General features: G+C 34.6%; 1 protein-coding gene across 2 annotated transcripts in view; it reads right to left on the bottom strand.

The window, feature by feature from the left end:
* LOC122264405 (uncharacterized) overlaps positions 1 to 7500 on the bottom strand; it is a 48433-nt gene that overhangs the window by 40042 nt on the left and 891 nt on the right. The window lies entirely within an intron of this gene.

Genomic DNA, 7500 nt, shown 5'->3' with positions numbered 1-7500 from the left:
TCCTTCCTCATATTCTAGGGTTTTACGATGCAGATCACATAGCCTCCACTATCATTTTCCCTCTTATCTTTTTCAGCACAATTTTTTTTTTTTATGCATTTTTCATATCTTTATTATCATAGTCACCTACTTTATTATTACTGATGATGGGTGTCATGATGTACATGAGATTCAGGGACTTTGGATCACTGCGTTATTTTATTGTACTATGAATTACAAGTGAGTGATTATGACAACTGCAGTCATAATTACTATAATTGCCATAATATTAACCCAGTCACAACGGGGGCATTCCAGCCTTGCATGTTACAATGCTGGGGCTCTCGAACGCACAGGCCTAAATCAGTTAAATAAACGACGCCGTATGGTGTCACACAGCGAACGGGCCTTGAATGCGCGGTACCGTAGTGTACCACCCGTCCAGAGAGGGTTAAGCAAAATAGATTTCACTTAATATCAAAACCCTAGATGGCACAACTTTCTTCTACCATTAGCAGAAGAGAGTCTTGAATGGCACCCATCCATGGTCCCTAGGAAGCACTATCTTCATAGAGCGATGACGGCAAGTTGCTGACCTCTTCCTCCAAAGTACTGCCAATGAAGGATGTGCACTCAGAACAAGAAGAGGAAGGTGATTCAAACCATGCATAGTGTCTACAATGTACCCCTATGCCAGTAGGCATGCCTTTCACTGTGGCACTCACAGTCATAAGCACAGGTTTCCTTCCTTTTCCCTATCTCTCAATGTTATCTTCATTGTGGATGGCTATAGTTTTTGTATTAGTTCATGACAGTACACATATACAAAAAAATAAAGTTGCATTTTATCATCCCATAAACAGCAATACTTCTATCACACTGAGTAAAATGAGCTTATATGGACCCTAACCCCGTTCATGACAGGGCTATTTCGGCTCTAAATGGTCGGAATGCCACGGTATTTGAACACATAAGCCTAATGCCTTGGGATTCTCCAGCGCACTAGCTGTGAGCAAGTGCTGAATGCTCGATCACCCGGCGTGCCGGCCTTGACTAAATATCTTGTTGCCGGCAACGGACCCAAAAACCACTGAACATGATAGCAAGTCAACCGGCACAAATGGGCTATACTACAATTTTAGTCAACTGCAGCATTGATAGAGCCTCTAATATGGCACATACATTTCTCAATACAATAAAACACAAAAATGGCTTTAGTTTTACAATGAGACTGAGAAAAGTCAAAGTATGTTGAGTGAAGCTGGCTTGCTCTGAAATAGAACCCATCTTAACCCATTGCAGACGGAGATAAATTTGCTTGCCCAACCTCCAGGATAGGTTTTATTTTAGAGAGAGACCGCTTGAAGCAATTTAATTTGAATCATCCCACTCTCTTTCAGTCATTCGTTGTAAAACTAGAGCGGTTTTTGTCTTTTATTTTTTTTGTGTTTTATTGAGTTTAGAGACTTATATGTGCCATATGACAGGCTCTATCAGTGCTGCAGTTGACTAAAATTGTAGTATATTATCCATATTAGCTCATTATTTCCTTTATACTCAATGTGATAGAAGTATTGCTGTTTTATGGGAGGACAAAAGGCAACTTTATTTTTTTGTATTTTTGTGCTGTCATGAACGAATACGAAACATATAATCCCCTACAATAAAGATAACAAGAAGAGGTAGAGAAGAGGAATGAAACCTGTGCTTGTGACTGTGAGTGCCACAATGAAAGGCATCCATATTGGCACAGGTGCACATTTTAGACACTGGGTATGGATTGAGTCACCTTCCTCTTCTCGTTCTGCCTGCACATCCTTCATCAGCGGTAGTTTTGAGCAAGGGTTCATCAACTTAGTGTGTGCCATCGCTCTATAGAGACAGTGCTTGCTAGAGACCGTGGATGGGTGCCATTCAAGGCTCTCTCTCCTGCTGGTGCTAGGAAAAAGTGGTGCCATCTAGGTTTTGGACGTTAAGCTAGCACGGTATTACGGTAATTATAGTAATTATGACTGCAGTAGCCATCATCACTCATTCCTTTTTCATAGCACAATAAAATAGCATAGTATTCCAAAATCCCCGAACGTCATGTACATCATGACGCCCGTCGTCAGGCCAAAGCTCCTACGTCATGTATGTCATGACACCCGTACGCAGTGGGTTAAAGACTGGGCTATCAAATCTATCCCTGCCTGCAATGGGTTAATAATGATAATATTGGTAATAATAATAATGATATCATACTAATGATAATAATAGCAATAATAATATTGTTATCAATATCATTATTATCATCATTATAATGATGATGATGATAAGGTTCTTTTCTTTGAAGCTTGTGAAATGAATCCAGACATAAAATATTTGTAAAAGTAAATGATCAACACATAATAAGTATGTACAGAATAATGAATTCTTTCAGCTGACAATCATTATTAGAATGAATGCATACAGCTGGCACCATTGCACCTGGAGACCATTCATAACCTTACCTTGTTGAATGAAAACAACTAAATATCCACGTTTTCTTTAAACGTCTCATCTTTGTAAGAACATAACTGTAATTAACTATGATAATTATCTAGTTTTTAAGATAATTTTTACTTCTTTAGCTCTAGAAATTATTCTATAGTTAAATTGGATGCTTATATTTGAACCAATTTACAATTAAATATGTTTCTAAAACTAAGGATGTTAATATTTGAATTGTCTATTGCTTTTTCCTCAAAATAAAATTTAGCTCTTTTGCTCAAATAAAACAAAAAAATTTCTTTCACTCATATATATATATATATATATATATATATATATATATATATATATATATATAAATATATATATATATATATTTATTTATTTATTTATTTATTTATATATATATATCATACATATAGATAGATAGTTATATATAAATATCAATATACATATAATTAAAATATATATATATTTATATGTCTGTACATATATATATATATATATAAATATATACTAATAGCTAAATAGATAGAGAAGAACTTATTATAGAAATAATGCTATTTGAATGACTGTAAACAGAGAGCAAATAAATACTTTCTCATTATAGGGGAGGAGAGATCAAAATTAACAATTTTCAATCAATATCTTTTCTTCGTTTTACTCTTTCAACTCAAAATTTTCTTTACCAATATGAAATCTGATTGTACCAACTGAAAGAGCAGGAAAATGTTTAGAAATAATTAAATGTTTTAATTATTTCTTTAGAGAGGAATATCCATTTAGGAAAAAATACAAGAAAAATATTTTTCTCAGATTTTTTAGTTCTCAGAAACTATAGCAAATGTAAAAAGATTATGTACAATTCTTAAAAACTCTAATAGTAATTGTTACTTCAGTTGGCAGCATATATTCAGAACAGCACCAAGGTGCTAAACACCACAATATTGGTATTGAAAGATTCCTCTCACCCTCTACTACTCATATAGCTATACTCCACAATCTTGGCTTTAATAGTAGGGGAGGGCATGAAGTAGATCAGGGTAATAAGGGGAAAAATACAAATAATATTGCATGAAATGTAAGGGCATATGCCACATATGACTTAATTTTGTTCATTGTAGTGGTTAAAATTCCTCTTTGCTCTACAGATATGCCATGAGATTTTGGGTAAGCTTTAAAATCGGACAATTAGAACTGCTAGCAAATATATTTTGTGTTACTGCACTAATTCTGGACCCAGGCTTGCTAACAGTCAGGTCACACTAGAAGTCACCTGTCACTCAAACTCTGGATCATGAGAGGGGGATTTTGGATATAATCATATAAGGAAGACTGGTACAAATGTGGGAAAAATGTTCTTTTTATATGTTGTAATTATAAAAAGTAGCTGAAGACTATTGTTTGATATTCTACGTGCATATTTTAAATGTTTAAAGAAAAAACATACGAAGCAAATCAAATTTGTATTTATTCTTTTACAATATTATTCCAATCAATACTCAAAAAAAGTTGATTTCCAACTAAAATGTTTTTTTGTGCCTCACCACCTATCTCCATTCATTAGCTTTTCCAGCAATGTGATGTGTTTTTCTGCTTAACCCTTTGTAGATGGGGGATAGATTTGCTTGTCCAGTCTCCAGGATGGGTTTTTATTTCAGAGCAAGGCAGCTTCATGCAACATACTTTGACTTTTCCCACTCTTTCAGTCACTCATTGTACAACTCGAGCCATTTTTGTGTTTGTCATTTTTTGGTGTTTTATTGTATTGAGACGTGTGTGTCAAATCACAGGCTCTATCCATGCTGCAGTTGACTAAATATGTAGTATAGGGTCTATATTGGCTCATTATTTTCTTTACACTCAGTGTGATAGAAATATTGCTGTTTTATGGGAGGATAAAAAGCAACTTCATTTTTTTTGTATTCGTGTTCTGTTGCAAACGAATACAAAAAATAGTACTATCCATAATAAAGATAATATGAAGAGGTAGGGAAGAGGAAAGAAAGCTGTGCTTCTGACTGTGAGTGTCACACTACAAAGCATCCTTACTGGCACAGGGGCAGCTTGTACACACTGGGAATGGTTTCATTCACCATCTCTTTTACACAGTAGATGTATTTCTCTTAACCCATTGCACATGGGATAGATTTGCTTGCCCAGTCTCCAGGATGGGTTTTATTTCAGAGCAAGGCAGCTTCATGCAACATACTCTGACTATTTCCACACTTTCAGTCATTATAAACCTAGGGCCTAAGGCTTTATCAATGCTGCTGTTGACTAAAATTGTAGTAAAGGGTCCATATCAGCTCATTATTTTCTTTAAAATCAGTGTGATTGTAGTACTATTGTTTTATGGGAGGACAATTTTTTTCTTTTTTTTCATATTTGTATACTGTCTTAAAAAAAACTATAACCATCCACAATGAAGACAACATGAAGAGGTAGGGAAGAGGAAGTAAACCTGTAAGAGCAAGAAATTAGCAACTTGCTGTGTGCCATCACTCTCTAGAGATAGTGCTTGCTAGAGACTGTGAATGGGTACCATTCAAGGCTCTTTCTCCTGCTGGTGCTAGGAGAAAGTGGTGCCATCTAGGTTTTGGCTTTTAGGTTAAACCCATTTTGCTTAATATTATAGCAATTTTAGTAATTATGATTGGAATTGTCAACATCACTCCCTCATTATTCATAATACAATAAAGAAACAGTGATTCAAAATCCATCATGTGCATCATGACACCCACCCTGAGGCAAAACACTCTTGTGTCATTTATGTCATGACATCCATCCGCAATGGGTTAATACCTTCTTAATCAATTTTTTTTTTTTCCAGTCAGAGGGAGAGAGATCAGTTGGGCAATCAACTCATCACTGAGTTTGCTGCAATGTTTCTGCTCTGTAAGAAACAACTGTCTTTGACTTCCTTAATGTTCCATACTTTCAATACTTTGATAAAAGTATTGGCCAACAAAATATTTCACTACCATAACATGCTATTACCAGCATTAAAGCCAGCACAAAAATTGAAGAACCATACAATGTTCCGAAGTCTTCATTAACCTTATGACGACGGTGCGTCACACCCGTGTGACACAGCTAAACTCCCGATGCCGGGGCGTCATGCCAGTGTGACGATTTCAATGCAATATTGCAATCGCCCGGCATAGGGGTCTTCGCGTAGCGAGTGCCCCGTCGGGAAAGGGTTAATCTTTCTCTACCCCTCATAAGCCAGAGTATAAGTGGCAAGTGACCCCTACTGCGACCTGACCACTGGCCAAACTGGCTCCATACTCAAGGTCAATGGTGCTGCAAAACAAATAACAAAATTTTATATATATATATATATATATATATATATATATATATATATATATATGTATATGTATATGTATATGTAATGTATATATATATATATATATATATATATATATATATATATATATATATATATATATATATATATATATGGAACTACTCTAAAGTACATTTGTGGCACATTTTATGCAATTTCCCTGATCTCCCTCATGTCTTCTCTTGCTATAGGGGTCAAGATTGTGGGCTATAGTGGAGGAAACAAGGTCAAATCATAGGTAATATTCAGTAAATATTAATCAGTACCAATATCAATGTATTTAGCATACCAGATTAAAGTACCATGAAATGTGTAACATCAAATTTCCTTCCCCCTAAAGGGACAGTTCTCATAATGGAATGGGCCACATCTTAAGATGTGCAACCTAGGGTGGGCATCTTAAGATAAATGTTTTCAATTATTTTCTTATGGTGTGATATATAAGTTAACACTAAGTAGCATTTAGTTACACAGTTAAGTAACTAAAGGAATAAATAGCTTGTAATTTCAACAAAAGGAAAAATGCTGTATGAAGTAATGCCACCTTGTGAAACATGGCTGTTGTGGAAGCATTTATGACAATGCAGCTCTCACAGAAATGAGTATAAGCTCTATAAGCTCTAAATAACTTTTCATCTATGACATTTCCAGTGCAAATTGAGTTAATCTTTTTTATTTTGACAGTGATTTTTTCATAGGCAATTTATATATAGACTGATGTATTTAGCTGAGATTAGAACAAACCTAATGTTTATTTTCACCACAAGCCCTAAGCTTCCAAGTCAGCACCAGTATTTCCAGTTATCATATGCCATGTTTTCAAATTATTTAGTTCTTGGAAGCACAAGTCCATTTTGCCAATTTTTGAACTTTTGTTTGCTCCCCTTGAATGAAATGTTTATTTATTTTGTGTATTATTTGTTTTATTTATTGTAATACAACCAAAAAAATTGTTTTCTAAACAGTGCTGAGAAATAAATACAAGGAAAAAAATATAATTTCATATAACTACAAAAGAGGGGGTGGGATTTGCAGGTCTGCTGGAAGCAAAAAAGGGGTGTCATGTAAGATATTTTGGGAACCATAAAAGTGCAAATCAGGTAAGATTTTTTTTTCTTTTTCTTTTTTTAAATACATCAATTAATTGTTTATTAATACAGGAGGAAGGTCAAAAGAGCTGCTGCAGTTATTATATTTCCTGATGAAATAACTTTGTTATTTTCAAATTATGCAAGAAATGCTATAGACGAAAAGTGTCTTAGATTTCACGGACCTAGTGATTCCATATACTATTTGCCATGACAGTAATAACCTTTTCCTTCAACCTTCATCATATTCTCATAAACAATTGACAGATGCATTTTTGTTCTATCTGATATACACTTGTTTGGAAAAGAGCCATCTATTGCCTTCTCATCCAAAAATAAAATCACACGTCACCCTACCCTCTTGAATAGTGAGGCTGGGGATGCTGAATATTGAACAATGGATTCATTCTCATCACACCCAACCTTGTAAGAAATTCACAGACTTGAAAGTCAAGTTGCATATAAAACTAACCAAATATTCTTGCAAGATATAAAGAAAGATACTGTTGGTAATTTCTCAAATAAAATCAAGAATGAGGCATTGTTAATATAACATTTTGACAACACAGAAAGTGGTAATTGTGCAAATAGGGTAATTTGACCTAATGC

Source organism: Penaeus japonicus, unplaced genomic scaffold (genome assembly GCF_977035675.1).
Source record: "Penaeus japonicus unplaced genomic scaffold, GWHDUDI00000001_assembly GWHDUDI00000001, whole genome shotgun sequence".
Taxonomy (NCBI): Eukaryota; Metazoa; Arthropoda; class Malacostraca; order Decapoda; family Penaeidae; genus Penaeus; species Penaeus japonicus.
Note: the sequence above shows the minus strand (reverse complement) of the source record. Positions and strands in the feature narration are given on the sequence as shown.